At 47.4% G+C, this 19,570-nt stretch overlaps 1 protein-coding gene across 3 annotated transcripts in view; it reads left to right on the forward strand.

The window, feature by feature from the left end:
* The window catches only part of BAG1 (BAG cochaperone 1), a 57,127-nt gene that overhangs the window by 23,808 nt on the left and 13,749 nt on the right, over positions 1-19,570 (forward strand). The gene's annotated exons all lie outside the window — the stretch shown is intronic.

The raw sequence follows: 19,570 nt of genomic DNA on the forward strand, positions 1-19,570 counted from the left end.
AGGTGTAAATGTAAATAGAAATGATTATTTTTATTTTGTACAATTGCCAGACCCCCTCCCCCCCCCCCCCGCAAAATAAAACATTTTGAAAGGAAGGTAACTTCATGCTTTGCAGGTATTGTATGTCCATTTGCATTTTAATGAGTTAAATATCGACAGAATTCTTTTCAAGAAAAATCATCTAAAACTCCCCCATACTTATACAATATATGTAAATGAGTAATTTGGTTATCTATCGAAGAATTTCTTATTTATAAAAACTATAACAAAATTTTATTTATATATGCTGTCGTTAGGTGCTATTGAGTCGAATTCGACTCACAGTGATCGCATGTGTCAGAGTATAACTATCCCATAGAGTTTTCTAGGCTGTAATCTTACTGGAGTGGATCACCAGGTCTGTCTTCTGTGGAGCCACTGGATGGGTTTGAACCCTCAAGCTTTTGGTTACCAGCCAAGTGCTTAAGCATTGTGCTACCAGGGCTCCATTTATATATACACTTCTCTAATTAGTTAGATGAGTGATTTTCAGCTCTACCTGCAGATTAGATTTCCCTGGGGAGAATTAGAAAATATAGACTCTGGACCTCACTCCAAAACATTTGGATGAAAATCTCAGTGGTTTTTTGTTTCTTTTTTAACTTTTTATTGTGAAAGATTTCAGGCCTACAGAAAAGTTTCTGGAATAGTACAGTGAGTCAATGGCAGGGACTCTTGTTCAAAAACAGTCCCTTTGGGGACACCAGGCAGCCAGACATAGTCATCTCCATGGGCCAGTAGAAGCCCTAGATCTGTAGCCTACCTGGCCTGAGGCCCCCGCCTTCCCCCAGGAACCTGCATTGCCCAAGGATACCTCTCAGGCAGCTGACATCTATCCTTCCATTGCTTAGCCAGGCAGAGCAAATGTTTGATGATGATGACCTGTCCTAAAGCAAGAACATCACCTTAGAAAGGGAGGGAGATCTGGTCCTGGTTCCCTCTCCCACCTTCCTACAGCAGCACCACCATGAAGTCACTCATCCTGCAGTGACAGGGAGCTCACTGCCTACCAGCTTGATTGCTGGGTGGCTTTCAACAAAGAGACTCCTTCCTCGCGAAAGAGGTCTGCTTTCCTGAGACTCTTTGGGGTCCCAGCTCTGTCTCTGGCCTCTTGTATCTGCATGAACCCCTAGTGGGCCCTTCCAGACTGAGCAGACTCAGCTCCCTTGCCTGCCTCTCACTCTTGCACATGATGAAGCTTGTGGGCTTCTTTCCATCTCTCATATGGTCCCCAGGTCTGTCTATCAGTGTCCTAGGTTAGAGTGAGAAGGCACAAAGGAGAGCAAAGGGATTTGTTACCTTCCTTGTTTGGGACCTTAGACCTCTGTCCATGTGGCAGGAGTGGCTGCTGATTACTCTAGCTGCTGCAAGAGACCAGGAAGCCTGAATTCTGCCTTCTTCAAAGTCCAAAGTGAAGTCCCAGGCAACCTCCTGGGGTGCTGAGACCACTGCTATACCATCCTGCCCAAGATTTCTTTTTTCGGACAAACACCTTCTAGATTCACTCATGATAGTAAACTTCCTAACTGATCATCACACTAAGGTGTGAGCCTATGTCCAGCTGCTTTTGGACAGCACCATTATGAATGCCAGTGCAACCAAATAAACCCCATTCATTCATTCAACAAGAGTTTAATGAGCAGCTGAGTGCCAAGCTCCATGCCAAGTGTTTGGTTATGGCAAGTGGGTGTCTTGGTCATCTAGTGCAGCTATAACAGAAATACCACAAGTGGATGCCTTTAACCAGGAAAAATGTCTTTCTTCACAGTAAAGTAGGCTGCTATGCAGTCCTCCTGTCTCTCTGCTTACGTCTGTCTCTTATATATCAAGAGATTGCCTCAAGACACAATCCAGTCTTGTAGACTGAGTCCTACCTCACTAACACAACTGCCGCCCATCCTCCCTCATTAACATCATACAGGCAGGATTTATAACATATAGGAAAATCACACAATACTGGGAATCATGGCCCAGCAAAACTGATACACACATTTTTAGGGGGACATAATTCAATCCTTGATAGCAGGAAATAAGTCAGAGTTCCTGCCCTCAAGGAGCTTGTGGTTAAGTGGGGTGACTGCTACTAAACAAGCGGCAGAACTGAATCATTACCGTTAGGATAAGTTCCATGAACAAGACATGCTCGGTACTGTGAGAGGGTCCAAGACTGACCTATTGATGCGGAAGGTCAGAGAAGACCAAGGGGTGAGTGGGTGGGGATGGGCTGTAGTGGAGTGGAACAGTGTTGCAGGCTGATGAAACAGAATGTGTAAGGGTCCTGAAGCAGGAAGAAGCTCGGTACACTGGAGGAACAGAGAGGCCAGTGCGGCTAAGATGAAGTCACTGAGGGGCATGAGATGAGTCTGGAATGGTCAGTGGGGAACCAGCTCATCCTTGAGCTCTGCTTCCCAACCCCACATCCCTCCACCTTCCAGCGGTGGAATCCTGGGAGCTGACTGTTGGGTTGGACTTGTCCTACCACTGAGTGGATAGGTCTTGCTTCCTAAATAGCTCTTGAATCCATCCCTGCCCCACCGCCATGGCCCAGTCCTGGATACCATTGTCTCCAACCTGGTCACTGCAATAGTCTCCCAACTTCTATTCCTGCCTCCCAGCCTGCTTCTCCAAACTACTGTACACATGGTGGCCAGGGCAAGCTCCTTAAAATGCAAACCTGACCAAGTCATTGCTGCCGAAAATGCTAGAATGGCACCCACTGCCAACAGGACAAGGCCCAAGTGCCTTAGCCTGGTGTTCAAGATCCTTCAGCATCTGATCCCAACCTACCTTTACAGCTTCACCTTTGCCCCGCCCCAACCCAGGCCCTTGACTCTTCCGTTCAACCTAACCTTTTGCACAGTTTATTTTCTCTGCCTGCAGTGCTGGTTTCCCTTCTCCATCCCTGTACTTCCATCCTGTAAGAACCAGCTCAGATCTCCCTCTTCTGAGCCCTTTCCCTAACTGCCCTTCCCCAACCTGGGCACCCTCACGGCCACCCACCATGATGCCCCACTCCTGCTGCACTTCTGCTGCTTCTGTCAGTCTTCCACCTGATAGAGTGCTTACTTGGTGGTGCTTACTCGTCTGCCCTGGTGACTAAGCTGGAAGCTCCATGGGGATGGGGATAATGTTTCATTTATCTCTGTCTCCCCAGTCCCCAGCCCTGAGCCTGGAGTATAGTAGGTACTCAATAAATGTTGAGTGACAGATCGAAGAGGGGGCAAAGAATAGTGGGTCCAAGGATAGAGATGGTGCCGGCATTAGGGAAAGGGCTCTGAATGGGAGGTCAGTGCATCCCCACTGACCCCTCCATGCTCTTGGTATACCATTAGAGCCTCCTGCCACACACCAGACCCTGTGTGGCATGGCCGGGGTCAGAGTGCCTGGTGTGTCTCTGGCACAGGGGCAGGGCTGCCTCCCTCCAGCCTGAGCCAACCCCTCCACTCTCCCCTCTTCTGCCTTCACTGGAAGGCAGAGAGGCCACAGAGGGAAGACTGGACCAGGAGCGGGGAGATTTCAACATGTATTTATTAAGTGCCTACTCTATGCACCGTTCTCATCACCAGAGATTCAGGTGTGAATAAGAGAAAATCCTTGCCCTCATGGAGCCTCCATCTAGTGGGGTGACAACAAAGAAATACAGTAACAAACACATGACATATTATGTAGAAGAGAAATAAAGCAAGTGTAAAGGGAGTGAGTGACAGAGGAGCCTGTTCCTTTAGATAGTGACATGGGAGCAGAGGAATAAGTCCTGCAGAGATCTGGGGGACAGCCTGCCAGGCAGAGGGACTGCCAATGCAAAGACCTACGTGGGCTCCAGCTTGGTGCATTCAAGAAACTCACAGCAAGGAGTCCAGCGTGTCTAGAGTGGAGCGAACAAGGAAGTGAGAGGCAGGAAGTGAGGTTCACATCATGCTTAGGTTCTGGTCCAGCCACCGACTTGTTGGGTAGCCTTGAGTGCATCCCTCCCCCTCTTTGGGCCTGCACAGGTCCTCCCATGTGAGCCCACTGGTGTTTGGCACCACCCACTCTCGGTCCCCAAGCATGACTCCCAGGGCAGCTGTGAGGACCTTAGAGAAGAGAGTGTGAGGTGAGATGGATGCAACTATTGTGATAACAAGGAAGCATCTAGAGTGGGAATTCCTGGGAGCTTCTGATACAGGGAATACAAGTAGAGCCCAGGCATAATTGTTGGGATTAATACTACATGCCACTGGGTTCAGGCAGGGAAGCCAGGCAATTCCTCTCTCTCCTGCCCCAGGTCAGAGAGAAGACCTGGGATGTGCTGCCTGACTGGGCCACATTTCCTGCCTCACCAAGAAGGCTTCATACCACCTGCTGAGACTTGGGCTAGAGCCCAGCTCTTCCAGGAACACAGCCACTCCTTGATGACGGCAATGCTGTATCCTGCTGACGCATGGAGGAGATAGCAGCCTTATTTGGGTTAAGGTGGATGAGCTGAGCTTAAGCAGGCTTTAGGCCTATCAGATGTCATGTGTGGTCAACACTTGCCCCTGGACTATCTTCCCTGGCCACCAACACCCATCCTGCTACACCCTTCCTCCAACTTCAAGGGCCCCGCCTTCGTGTCACCTGCTGTGAGCAGCCCAGCGTGGGCACCCACTCCAGGGAGGCCTGCTCTGGCCACAGCCAGCTCCACAGCCTGTCCTGTCTTGGGCTCCTAAGCCACCAACTCTGTAGCCCAGGTATGGCCACTTCCCATTCTGCTTTCCTGAGCTGATGAGCGGCAGCGGGAGGAAAAAGTACCCCTTTTATCCCTTTAAGTGAAGATTTTATCTACTTGTTTGGTGTCTGACTCTGAGGCGGACTCAGCAATGGGAATGTACTGAAGCCATCCCTCCATGGGGGCATCCATTCAGCTGACACTTACTGAGCAGCTTTGAGCTGCCAGTCCTTGCGCCAGGTTCTGGGACTACAGAGATGAGTGAGACTCGGATCTCTGTGCTCAGGGAGCTTGCAGTTTACAAGTGGTGGGGAGGTGGAGTGGACACCAAACAGATGTTTATAAAATACTGCAGTCAGAGCAGTGAGAGAGACAGTGGTAGAGATACCCTTCCACCCAATATCCTGTGGACCCCTCACTTAACATGTCCAAAAGTCAATGTACTATCTCCTCTCTGCCCAGGGCTGCCCTACCTCCCATTTCCCCCATTCAAGTGGACAGGACCAATATCACCCAGGTGCCCTAGGCACGCCTGGGCATCATCCTGAACATCTCATCGCTACATTCAAGGAATCAGGTCTTACTGATTTCAACTCCTCACTACCTTTCGTTTCCATCGCCTCTACTACATTTTCTCTTTTACTGCTCTAGTTTGGGCTTCATCATCTCTTGCCTTTATTACTCATATCATCTGCTTGCTTCCAGCCTGACCCCCTCCAATTCATTCTCCATTCTGCTTCCAGAACAGTCTTTCTAAAATGCAAAAATGACCATATCATTCCTCTGCTTAATATTATTCAATAGCTCCCTATTGACTTGAGGATGAAAACCAGACTCCTTGGCATGGCATACAAATTCCTCCTGGCTGGGCCTTTCCCGGCCTCTCTAACTTCATCTCTAGCCACTTGACACTTCACTCCATCAGACAGAACCACCCGCCAGGCTTTCATGCCTCCAAGCCTTTGCTCATGCTGCTCCCTCTGCCTGGCATGCCTGAGGGTCGTCTCCAGGGCCCTCAGCCCTCCTTAGTTTGTGTTCCACATCTGTGCAGACATCCATCCCAATAACACCTGTAATGCTCTACAGCCCTTTCTTGCTTGTGTGGCTATCTCCCATACATCATTAGAGAGAGGGTGGGGGAACATCTGATTCACCTCATATCCCCAATGCCCTGCAGAGGAGGGCCTGACACGTGTGTTGATTATATGAATACATATACTACGTGAGTACATCCAGGACCGAATGAAACGTCAGGAGCCCAACTCCAGATTCTCAGTCTGCGGGATTCCAGGGATTTAGGAAACTCTGAGGACTAGGCTGGGCTCCAATTGGCCCGGTGGGCCCAGCCACTGACCACCCCATGCTATGTCCATGTAGGTGGGAACAGAGGTGGGCACTATATTCCAGGGACCACTCTTTCTACTAGTTCTTGGCCCACCTGGCTGGGCACCCAAGCACCCAGAATCTCCCTGAGGACCTAGATGTGACACTTCATCTCCAAAGGCGAGCCCAAGCCCATCCCTGGACTCAAAGGCAGCAGCATTACTACCTGACTTCTCTCCTAGTGTATGGAATCCTGACTTGATCACTCCCAACTAGGAGGAATTTTCAGACCAGTTTTCACCCCAGGAGTGGGACCGTACAAGAGATTTGGTGTTGGAGTCATGTGCCACCAAAGCAGGTCCGTTCATAGGCATAGCTAGAAGCTCAAGCCCTCTGAGGATACATAGGAAAGAGCTTAGAACAAAGTCTCATGGGACCCTTTTCCTACTTTCCACAGCTCTGATGGTTTTTAGAAAGAAGATCAGAGGTTTTCATGTCCAGGTACAACTGCAAACCACTGTTAATTCTGATAGAGTCCTTGGGTTACAAGCAACAGAAACAGACTCTTGCCAACCTAAGCAGAATAGAAATTTTCTGAGTGTGGGATTGCCTTAGGTTGAATTCACCCAGGAGCAGACCCTGATCAAAGGATGTTAGATTCCAAGTAGTTTTTTGGGAGGTGATCCCAGGAAGCACTGGAAGGGGGGCAGGGGTAAGTGAGGTAGAGAAGGGAAAGGAGCCAATAAAGTATGCATTACTGAGAAGTTACCATTGGGGGAAACTGAGGGTCAGTCTTACCAGGGACTGCTGGGACACTGTGTGGAACACATTTCAAAGTTATCCTGACTGAGGGGTGAGGAAGCTGGGATAGATATATATCCACCAACTCCTATCGGTCACTGATTGAGGCCTGCTGGAGGGGAGGTCCTTAACTTCTTGCCCCTCTCATGTCTCTGAATATCCAGAGAAAGAATCACAGGGATTGCAGGTATGCCAGGAATGGCAAGTGCCAAGGGAGTGTGGGTGGGGTTGTGACAATACCTGTTACCAGAGCTGCACAAAACATTGGATGAAAACTGAAGAACAAGGCCCAAGAAAGGACTAATATGAAAGAAAGGACTAGGTCCCCCCAAATCTAGGTAGTGTCATATGTCCACTTCCTGTCCAGAGAAGGTGAGACATTTTGATGAATAGTCCCACAAAGATTATATCCAATGGGGGAGAGTAGATCCCCAAAGCCAACTTGGGGTCCTGCTACCAGAAGGAGGTATGTTGCTCATCAGACAAAAAGTACAGATATCACTAAACCTTCCCCATTGGCTAATCCCTCACCCATAGGATGAATTTGCTCACAGGAGCCCTGGGCTTCATAAGCCTGGACCAACAAGGGACCCACAATGTCACCTGGATATGTTACAGCTTCCAGATGCACATGGGTCAGTTGGAGTGCTGAGGACTGCCTCCCTTCTGGGGATGAGCCAGGAAGCTGCAGAGCCACCAGAGCCTCGGCTCTGGAGTCTGGAGACCTTAGCTGACCTGGGGCAAGTCATTTTACCTCTGAGCCTCAGTTCCTCATCTGTAATCGTGGCCACCACATATGGTTGTGTGAAATGTGCTCTGCTCATCTTTAGGGGGTGCTGTCTACATCATAGTCCATGAGTGCTATAGTGTGCACTGAATTGGAGTGGCACCAGGTAAGGTATCCAGTATCCTTAGTAGCAACGTCCTTAGACCATGCAACATGCTCAAAAAACCCTGGGGATTGCTGGGGAGCACCAGAGTTTTGTTGCCAATCTCCCACTCCCATGCTTCTCTTTGGAGGCTGTAATCATGGTCTCCTGCTGTAGACAGGCTTACTCCACACTGTCAGGGCAGGGGAGTTATGGCTGTAGAATGCAGCAAGCTTACATCATCCCAACTTTGAACTTCTCTCCCCACAACCTCCTTCAGTACATAAAAAACCAAGAGAAGAATCTAATTGAACTAGATGAATCATGTGTTCGTTTCTTGAACCAATCCCTATGGCCAGTGGGGTTGGGCAGTTGTAACTGGCCAAGCTGGGGTCACATGCCTCTATTGTTGGAGAAAGAACAGGATACAGCAGTTAGCAATTATTGCACCTCGACGGCACTGGGTTGGGTTTAGCAAAAGAGAACTTAAAGCCCAGAAGGTTGAAGTTCTTACTGGAGGGTCCCAGAAGTCCTGGAAATTCATTCATTCACATGACCCTCTCCTTTGGTTCCCAGTGTGCCCTGGTGGTGGCACATACCCTCTCAAGGCAGTGCACTCACTTCTAGCTGGCAGAGAGGCTAGAAGCTGTCAGCAGCCCATGGGGATTGGCCCAAAACACATGAGGAAGAGGTTCGGTTCTCAAGATCCAAGGCACTCAATAGATACTTGCTGTGTCTCAGTGTCTTGACAGGTGAGGCCTCATTGCTTGTCCCCCTGCCCAGCTCCTTGAGCCATGTGATGACCCCTCTCGCTGTGGTGGATGTGGTCCAGCATGGTCTCCTGCCCACCTCTCCCTTCCCAGCCTTGAGGAGGGGTCCTTGGACCCAGGAGTCTATCTACAGAAAATAGCACCTATGGCAATTAGTTTTAAATTCCTGAATGATCTCTCACAGCTGACATGGAAACTGCAATGGCCAATAGGAACTGCGCATTAGCGCTTCATCTCAAGCGGCACCCAGGGCACGCACCCTACCTGCCATACCTTATTTTCTCCTCTGCCATTCAGAACCTCACCAGGAGTTTTTCCTCCTGATGTTATTCAGCCCTTGCTGTCCCTTCAACTCTGGCATTTGGGGACCCCTCTGAAGAGAAGCACAGGGCACCGGGCAGGATGGAAAGAGCAAGGGCCTGAAGCAGATCGACCCGCTTCAGGTCTGCCCCTTAGCAGTCCTGTGACCTTGGGCAAATTTCTTAAACTCTCTGAGTGCTAGTTTTCTCATTTATAAAAGGGGGATAACAATAGCTACTTGATGGGATTAATGGGATACTTTTTTCAAGTGCTGGAACCAATCTGGCACACGGACAGCACTTTCCTCATGATGGTCATGGTGGTTACCATGCTCTGTGGACCTAGCTGGGGGCACTTTTAAACCTTCTGATCCTTCACTCCAGGTTTCCCTTACGAAAACCACAAATCCAGTACCCCTCCTCCACTGCAGCGCCACCTCCTGGTCAAGTCCTGGCTAAGGTCCAGAGTCCCCTGCCAGTAGGGCTGCTCCCAAAGGCCATGAATTCAGGGGTCCAGGCAGAAGCTCTGCAGTGCTGATAGGTTCAGCATGACCCACGTGACCCCAGCTTGACCTCTTCCCAGACACCACCACCTGCAGCACCTATGGCCCGGCTAAGTTCAGACATTGCAAGCATTGAAGGCTAAAGGTTTCCCCACAACCTACATACCTGCCCCAACATTTACATGACAGTTATGATGTGTGGGGCACTTTCTGGAGCCCTGGTGGAGCAGTGGTTAAGAGCTATGGCGAGCAACAGCTGCTAACAAAAAGATCGGCGGTTTGAATCCACCAGCTGCACCTTGGAAACCCTGTGGGGCAGTTCTGCTCTATCCTATAGGTGGCTATGAGTGGGAATCAACTTGACAGTGATGGGTTCATAGGTATGGAGGCACTTTCTAAGCCTTTTCCATATATTAACCATTTAATTCTCATGAAAACCCTATGAAATAGGTACAATTATCACCCTCATTTTACAGAGGCAGTTGAGGTACTGAGAGATGAAGTTTCTTGATCATGGTCACACAGTAGGATTGGAGGCGGGCAGCCTGTCTCCAGTGGGCAAGGAGCTTCAGCAGCTTTGAGAGTTTGTCCAAGTAGAGGGAGACAGAGAGGTGAGGAGCTTCTAGTGCTCTGTGCCTTGGTGTGCTGACAGGTGAGGCTTCAGGGGTTGAACTGCCCCCTCCCCAGTGAATTTCTCCTGCCTGGTGGTAAAGACCACCCTACCCCTTGCTGCCCTCTCTCTGTGGTGGATATGGCCTGGCCATGGCGTCTCCTGCCCACCTCTTCTTCCCAGCTTTGGGGAGGAGTCTGTGGACCCTCCCCAGAAGGTTCTCCTGTTCATATATCCTGCCCTAGAGTCTTCTGCCATCCTGCCCTCCCTGGGATGCTGTGCTAGCTGAGGGCCCAGGGCTGCTCTGAGGAGGGGAGGGTATGAAGGAAGAGGCAGTGTGGTTTAGAGAAAGTACAGATTTAGGGATAAGAAAAACTGGGTTTGAACTCTGGTCCCCCAAAGTTATCCATGTCCTAATCCCCCAAACCTGTGAATGTTACCTTACATGCCAAAGGAGACTTTGCAGGTGTGATTAAGTTAAGGGTCTTGAGATGGGAGATTTCCCTGAATTATTTGGATGGGCCCCATGTTATCACAAGGGCTTCTTATAAGAGGGAAGTAGAAGAGTCAGGGTCAAAGAAGATGTGATGACAGAAGCAGAGGTCAGAGCGATGCGGGGCCACCAACCAATGAATGCAGGCAGCCTCTGTTGTTAGCTGTTGTTGAGTCGGTTCTGACTCATAGCAACTCTATGCACAGCAGAATGAAACACTGTCCGGTCCTGATCCATCCTTATCGTTGAGCTCATTGTTGCAGCCACTGTGTCAGTACACCTCATTGAAGATCAAAAACCACAGCCTTCAGTATGGATTGCATCTCAACATAAAGAAGACAAAAATCCTCACAACTGGACCAATGAGCAACATCATGATAAACAGAGAGAAGATTGAAGTTGTCAAGGATTTCATTTTACTTGGATCCACGATCAACGCCCATGGAAGCAACAGTCAAGAAATCAAACAGTGTATTGCATTGGGCAGATCTGCTGCAAAGGAACCCTTTAAAGTATTCAAAAGCAAAGATGTCACCTTGAGGGCTAAGGTACACCTGACCCAAGCTATGGTATTTTCAGTCGCCTCATATGCTTGCGAAAGGAAGACCGAAGAATTGATGCCTTTGAATTACGGTGTTGGCAGAGAATATTGAATATACATACCATGGACTGCAAAAAGAACGAACAAATCTGTCTTGGAAGAAGTGCAGCCAGAATGCTCCTTAGAGGCAAGGATGGTGAGACTTCTTCTCAGTATTTTGGACGTGTTATCAGGATGGACCAGTCCCTGGAGAATAACCTCAGGCTTGGTAAAGTAGAGGCTTAGTGAAAAAGAGGAAGACCCTCTGCGAGATGGATTGACACAGGGGCTGCAACAATGGACTCACACATAGCAATGATTGTGAGGATGGCGCAGGACCAGGCATTGTTTCGTTCTGTTGTACACAGGGTCACTATGAGGCAGAACCGATTTGACGGCACCCAACAACAATAACAGCAAAAACTGGAAAGAATCCAAATGTCACTCAACTGGTGAATAGATAAACACCTATATACCACTGTCAAGTGGACCCCAACTCATGGCAACTCATGTATATCAGAGTAGAACTGCACTCCATAGGGTTTTCAATGGCTGATTTTTTGGAAGTAGATTGTCAGGCATTTCTTCCAAGGCACATTTGGGTGGACTGGTCTGCAAGCCTCCAAACTTTCTGTTAGCAGCCCAGCATAAGGTAACCATCTGCACCACCCAGGGACAGCATAGATAAACTGTCAAATCCTTGCAATTTTGAATACCACTCAGCAATAAAAATGAACTATCAGTGTGTGCTACAATATGGATGAATCTCAGAAACATTATGATTCCTGAAAGAAGGCAAACACAGAAGAGTACACACTGTAGGGATCCATGTTTATGAAGTTCTACAATAGACAAAGCTAATTTACAGTGTCAAAGACGGAGATCAGTGGTTGCTTTTGGGGTGGGGGAATGGAAGGAATTTTCTGGGGTGATGGAAGTGTTCTATATCTTGTTTGGAGTAGTGATTATACTGGTAGATACAATTGTCAAAGCTCATGAAATTAAACCGTAAAGATCTGTGCACCTTATAATATGTAAATGATAACCTCTTTTTTTTTAATTGCATTTGTCTCAACTATGAAATGCTACCACCAGGTGGCAGTGGTGCCTAATTCTCAAGAGCCCAACTGTGAGGTTGTACAATGACAGATTTGTGTATCATTCTATTTGTGAGCGTTCTTGAAAACATGAGGTATTGTTTTGTAGGCATGTGTTTTTAATTTTAACCAATATTATTGTGCTGAAGGTCTCATTCTGTTCTTTATTATTTTCCCCCATTCAGCACCGTGTTTTTAAGATCTGTTTATGTTGCTGTGTGTGTATTTAGTTCATTGCTTCCTACTGTGGTAGAATATTCTGCAGTGTGGATCCTTCCCATTTTATCTGATGCACGTTTTCCAGTGATGACACCTCACTGCATCCAACTCTCCAACTATCACAAATAACTTTGTGATTAAATATCCTCTAACATGTTTTCCTATGTACCTCTGTGAGAATTTCTCTGAATTATTTAGCCAGAAGTGGGATCCCCCTTCAATATATTTGTTTGTGCCCCTTTATCCCCTTCTACTTAATAAATTGCCCCCAAAATCTTTGTAATAAAAGAGCTAAACTTAAGCAACATTCTAATATTAAACTAAAGGAAATATTCTCTGTGAATCCTTTTATTTCCATGTCTCCTTGCAAAACATGTGTTGTTTTTTGTATGTAGTTTAAATTTACAAAAGAGTATTGCCGACTAAGGTATGTGCCATTTTACACTCCTACAAACAATGGGTGAGGGTTCCAATTTCTCCTTGCCAACACTTGTTATGTTCCTTTTTTTTTTTTTTTAAATCATAGTCATCCTAACCAGAAAAAAAACAGTTGCTGAAGTGGATTGCCAGGCCTTTCTTCCAAGGAGCCTCTGAGTGGACTTGAAGATCCAACTTTTTGGTTAGTAGCTGAGGCCATTAACTTTTTGCACCACTGAAGGATTCTCAGGCCAGGGCAGGCAGACAGAATAGGAAGGTAAGACAAGAAAGGGCTAGTGACTGGTGGAGACACAAGTGTCTTCTCTCTTCTACCTTCCCTGACCTAGCAATGGCTGTGATTTACCAGGTTAGGCTTGCAGGTATGTCGTCAGGGAGAATGGATAAGTACTGAGGCCATCCATACCTGTGGTCCTTCCTGCCCAGATGCCTGTCATGCCTGGGTAGGGGAAGTGGGTATGGCGGAGAGGAAGGGAAGGGGATGCTTCCCCATCACCCTAATCAGGAGATACCGCCTTTGCCCTGGGCCAGACAAGTCACCAGCCCCAGGGCCTCAGAGCCCGGGCTCTGGATGGAGAGTTTCCGCTTCTTCCTCGCTATCCTCAGCACTGGTCATGGGAGGTAGTGCAGGGAGGGATCACAGCAGCTCGACCCATCGGGAAGCGGAGACGTTCAGGGCGCATGCACCTGGAGGTGGAGCAGGTGGTCGGAGTTTGCGATCTCCCCGCCCCCCGGCAAGCAGGTTGTGCTTGGCCCAGCCTGAACCCAGGCACTGGCAGCGAGCTCTGCGGCTATGGTGAGACTGCAGGCAGGCTAGCGGCCGGGCGAGAGCCCAGGGGAAGGCTCTTCCACAGACTTGGCCTTGTGATGGGTGGAGGGTGACTAGCCGGGTCGGGGTGGGGGCAACCGGGAGGAAAGGAAACGGGAAGCCACAACATCATTAACCACAAAAGAATAAAACAATACAGCAGAAATACCAGCACCCACCTTTCTACATGTTCCCCTGCCCCGACCCCAGGGGATGGTGATATGTGCGATGCGTCCCCCAGAAGGGGGCGCCAGTCCACCCTCTCCGTAGAGCCAGAGCAGATGAGGTGGGTCACCAACCCACCAGATCAATTCTTGCTAAATACTCTAAAGGTAAGTCAGGCAGGATTCTGGTGGACTGAGATGGAATAGGGGACTTGGTATTTCAAGTACAGGGAATGGCCCAAACAAAGGCCCGAAGGCAGGACTCCACTCATGAGAAGAGGGCAATCAACTTACATGTCTTTCTTGGTGATTCAAAAAGAATCAATCCCTCCAGTCCTGATTAAGCTGAACCTACTGTTTGTTCTAGTCCCCAGGTATTGCAAACAGTTAAGTGCTCACCTACTAACCAGAAGTTAGGTGGTTCGAACCCACCCAAAGGTATCTGGGAAGAAAGGCCTAATGATCTGTAGAGTTATAGCCTTGAAAACCCTGATGGAGTGCAGTTCTGCTCTGCACACATGGGTCTCCGTGAGTCAATTCCGACTCCACAGCAACTGATTGGTTACTGTGTGCTCCACTCTCCAAGGACACCAGTCACAGCCTGTACGTATCGTGGGTGTTAGAGTTCCATGTTTGTTTCCCAAGGACAGGGCCAGTTCGGACCCAGCTTGTCTCCCAGCAGATCAGTACAGTGTGATTCAACCTAACCCCCATTGGAAGACTAAGAACTCACCATATCTCCAGGGATGATGCTCAGGACAGTTCATGTGGATCCTACACTCTCACAGGCAGCCCTCATCAGAAGGGTCCTCACCGCCCTCCTACTCTTTTCTGCAGAAAGAGTTAACTTGGAAAGTTGTTTGCTGAACTTCCTGATACTAACCAGGTCTAAGCATACCTGGAGGCAGGTTCCTTTGCTGGGATTTGCCAGGGTCAATCTGGTTTGTTCCTGGCAACATGAACAGAGCATGCTGTCTATGTGTTCTCTTTTTAAAAAAAAAAAAATCTGCCTACAAAAGTAATTCATGAATCCAAGGTACGATTGGTCTCCATTTGCCTGGAGCAGCAGAGGAAGTAGGAGAGGCAGGAATAGGAGGAGAAAATAGAATGTGTGGCTAATTGCCTCCATGAACAACTGGTTCCTTTGCCTTGAGACTAGAAAAACTATATGGTGCCCAGCTACCATTACTGATCATTTTGATCAAAAATTCTATAGAAGAATCTTGATCAAAAGTGGAATCTAGACTTTCTGGAACCATGGAGGCTGGATAAACCCCTGAAACTATTGCCCTGAGATAATCTTAAACCTTATACCAAAAATATCTCCTGAAGTTTTCTTAAAACCATAGTTTATCTTAACTAGTGAAGAATGTCTGCCATGAGCATTATTCTTTTTTAAGATCTATCTATATGTCATCCAACTGACAACAGCAATTCAAAAAATTAGATAGGAGCCTTAGGGGCAGTGAGTTTATGTGACTAGAGGAGAAACAACTCAGAAAAGGAGGGTGAGAATGGTTGCACAACTTGAAGAATATAATCAGTGTCACTGAAGTCTGCATGGAGAAGCTTGAATTGGGGTGTGTTTTTGCTGTGTATATTCTCAACAACAACAAAAAAGTAAAATAAACTTTTTTTTTTTTAATTCATGCTCATTATAGACTATTTGGAAAATGTATATAGAAAAGTATAAAGGAAAAATAAATAAATACCATATCCAGTCCCACCACCTAAAGGCAACCTCTTTGCACATTTTTGGTGCATTTCTTTCAAGTTGTTTTTCTATGCATATATGTGCTATTTAACATAGTCACTTAGCAGTGCATTCTAAGTTCTTACTCATTAAAATTCATTCTAATCATCATTATATTCCATTTTATAGTTCTGTAATTTAGCTACCTGTATCCCTGTGTGGTCACAGATTTATATCACACTTCAATAGGGATGTGCAGAGAAATTGATTTCTGTGTTGTTTGTCTCTAGCAGATCTGATCTCCTTTACAACCCCCACCTACTGGTTAGTAGGAAACTTAACTAAAAGCTCTAAATAATGACCTGGATTAATAATTTAAATAGCTTGCCTTTAAGGTTTTTGTCTTGCTACATAGGTAATCTCATTTTGCGTGTTGGAAACCTCAGTCTTTCTCTTTTTATTCCTTCCATAATAAATTCTAACCCCTGCCCTTTCCTCCTCCCAAAGATGTTGTAAAAGTCAGGCCCTCATAAAGGAACAGTTGGTCATTGCAGAGTTTAATGAAAGGATGTTTACAAAGGTGCCAACAAGGTTAAGGTAACAAATAAGGAATGGCAAAACACTCAGAGTCTAATGATGTGGAAGGGTGTTACCACGCTTATACCTGAAGAAATAACAACAGCTGTGGGTGTGAGACAGCCCAGCAGAAGTTTAGGGGGAAGAAGGCAGCCACTGCCTACCTGTGGCCTGGTAGAGAGGGAGTGAGGGAATAAATATCCTGACTTCTCCTCCTGCCCTCTGAGTTCTTTCCAGTGCCTCTCATTAGCAGAACTGAACTGGAAAGCAGAGGGCAAGGGAGTCTGGGTGATGTGTTCTGTAGGCGTCAGCCTCCAAGTACACAGTCGCTAACCTGTAGGACAGAATAGAATGGCCCCATAGGGTTTCCTAGGCTGTAATCTTTACAAGAACTGATTGCCAGGCCTTTTCTCCCTCGGAGCCACTGATAGGTTTGAACCACCAACTTTTTGGTTAGCAGACCAGTGCTTAACCATCGTGCCACCACAGTTTCTTCCAGTGCACAGAATAGGACAGAAGATGATAGACAATGGATCTGAAGGGGCACAAGTAGAATTACCAAAAAGAAAACCAAACCTGCTGCCATTGAGTCAATTGTGGCTCATGGTGACCCCATGTAGATGTAATCTTTACAGAAGCAGGTCACCAGGCCTTTCTTCTGTGGCACCGCCAAATGCTATAATCTTTAGGTCAGCAGCTGATCACAAATTGCTTGTGCCACCCAGAACCTGTAGAATAGCCAGCCCAGATGAGAAGGAAAAGACCAAAGAAACAATCACATTAACTGTTTTCAGACTACTGTACTATCCCCACTACTTATCTATTATCGGACTTATGAATTGGTTTTCATTTTCACATTTATAAATAATGTTTCAAAATGGACTATCTCTCAAACTCTAAAAGTTCCAGTGAAATTAATAGATAATGAGAGGAGGCATAGCGTCTCCAAGAGTCAGGTTATGTTAAGTCTTTTGATTGCAAGTTGTAGAAACAAACTAGAGCTAGCTTAAGCCAAGTGAAAAGGGGAACATTAATTATTAAAAACTCTTGATAAAAAAAAAAAAATTATCAAGATACTGGGGAGTCTTACAAGGCCCCAATCAACTTCAGGAATGAACTCATGGGCTCAAATGCCATCAGTCCTCTGTGACTTCATCACTTGTCTCTTCTCTCAGTGCCCCTATTTCATCGTTCTCTTTTGCTCTACAGACCAGCTTCCTCTGTTTTTAGTCCACATGGAAGAAGATGTGACCAGTCATTACTGCCAAGTTTAGCCCCCGCCTGCCATCAAGTCTGCTCTGACTCCTGGCAATCCCATGTGTGTCAGAGCAGAACTGTGCCCCGTAGTGTGTTCAGTGGCTAAGTTTTCAGAAGTAGATCATGAGGCCTTTCTTCTGAGGCATCCCTGAGTGCACTCAAATCTCCAGCTTTTTGCCTAGCAGCTGAGTGAATGGTTTGCACCACCCAGGGGCTCCACTTCCAAGTTTACAACTGTCTAATCTTTTTATCCAGAGAGAGGGACTAAATCTTACATCTTAGTCCCCGTATCCATCAGGGTCCCATCAGGAGAGAGAAACCACACTGTAATTTGATTAGGGAAAGTTTAACATAAATAAAAAAAAATCACCTATGACAGAGGACTGAAGTAACAAGGAGTGATCCAGTAAGAAGTAAAAAGAACTCTAAAGAGTGTAGGAATAACAGATAGAAGGAGCAGCTGCTACCCCTAGGGAGCCCTGGTGGTGCAGTGGTTAAGAGCTTGACTGCTAACCAAAAGGCTGGCAGTTTGAATCCATCAGCCACCCCTTGGAAACCCTATAGGGCGGCTCTACTGTTCTACTAGCCCTAGGCTGAGATACAGTGCCCAAAGAAGAGTCCCCACACTCCATCCCAAACCTTGTTGTAGAAGGCATGGTTGGGTTCACTGGATGACAGAGAAGCTGCTGTGGTGCTGCGCTGGAAGAACTTCCTAGAAATTCAACCTCAAGTGTGCTAGGGAGGTGTCTCACTGGAGTCACTCCTGTACAAAACCGTCTGAGGAGGATGCCGGGCTGAGCTGCTTTCCTTTGGCTGATGGCAGCCACTGTGCACTGTAGCTGTCGGACACTGGAGGAGCTGTCTGGCTTCAGGATCCTGATGCAGAAGAAACCACACGCGTTGCAGGAGCCGGATGGTGAAGCTGTCCACTTTGCAGGAGCCAGATGCTGAACACTTCAGGGACCTGCTGAGCACAGGATACTAGAATCAGGAAGGAGAAAATCCCCTTCCTCTGCAAGTCTCTCCAGCACCTTCTACAGACAAAGCTGAACATCTGTCAACTGGCAAAGGAAAAAATATTTAAATGGTCTGGCTACACTTTTGCAGAGCAGACAATGAAGGTTAAATTTGAGACTGAGAGATAACCAGCAGTGTCAAGTCCATATGTCTAAAGAAGGGACTATGATTGGTCCAGCCTGTGCCACCCCTGGATTGGTCAGTCCCTTGTGCTAATAATGGAAATGCACTAATAAAAAGAGTAGCAGTGAGCATGGAAAAGCAGGTGCAGAAACGCAAACTGGTAACCAAGTACCTCTGCTCTCCAGGGGAAAGAAGCACTGGGTCAGGAGACGCAAGCACTTCAGTCATCAGAGAAGTTGCCTTTGCTATGCATTGGGGCATTTCATCAGGCCTCATCATGGTTTCAAAAAATACTCCTCAAGACTCTCCATTTCCTTTTACAAGCACCCTGCTCACCAAGAAACCTACTTTTCTTCCCATCTATCCTGATACCACCTGGGGGACAAGCCTTGGGCAGTGGATACACACATTCTGGTGTTTAGAAAGCAGTGCCACCCACTGTGAACTAATAATTTAGCCTTTGATGGCTACATCAGCCTTGGGTGGTATTAGAGTAAATCTGCCACAGAGAGTCTGCTCTCATCTGGGTGCACTAAGAAAAACCAGTCTCTGAGCCTAAGAAGCTGAGGAGCAGGCTTTGGACTTCAGAGGCTCTACCAAGATCCTCTCTTGAAGGATCTGCCAGTAGCTAGCCTGCACCTTAAACAACACTAGTGTCAGCACAGTCCCCAGGGAAGAATCCTGAAGAACACATAACTGGGCATGAAGAAATAGTATTCTATATGAGACCAGAAGAACTAGATGGTGCCCGGCTACAACAGATGACGGCCCTGACAGGGAACACAATAGAGAATCCCTGATGGAGCAGGAGAAAGGTGGGATGCAGGCCTCAAATTCTTGTAAAAAGACCAGGCTTAATGGTCTGACTGAGACTAGAAGGACCCCGGAGGCCATGGTCCCCAGACCTTCTGTTAGCCCAAGACAGGAACCATCCCCAAAGCCAACACTTCAGACAAGGATTGGACTGGACTATAAGACAGAAAATGATACTGGTGAGGAGTGAGCTTCTTGGCTCAAGTAGACATGTGAGACCATGTGGGCAGCTCCTGTCTGGAGGGGAGATGAGAAGGCAGAGGGGGACAGGAGCTGGCTGAATGGACAAGGGGAATACAGGGTGGATAGGGGGAGTGTGCTGTCTCATTAGGGGGAGAACAACTAGGAGTACATAAAACCCCAAACCAAACCCACTGCCGTCAAGTCGATTTCG

This window comes from Loxodonta africana, chromosome 9 (assembly GCF_030014295.1).
Source record: "Loxodonta africana isolate mLoxAfr1 chromosome 9, mLoxAfr1.hap2, whole genome shotgun sequence".
In the NCBI taxonomy this organism is placed as follows: domain Eukaryota; kingdom Metazoa; phylum Chordata; class Mammalia; order Proboscidea; family Elephantidae; genus Loxodonta; species Loxodonta africana.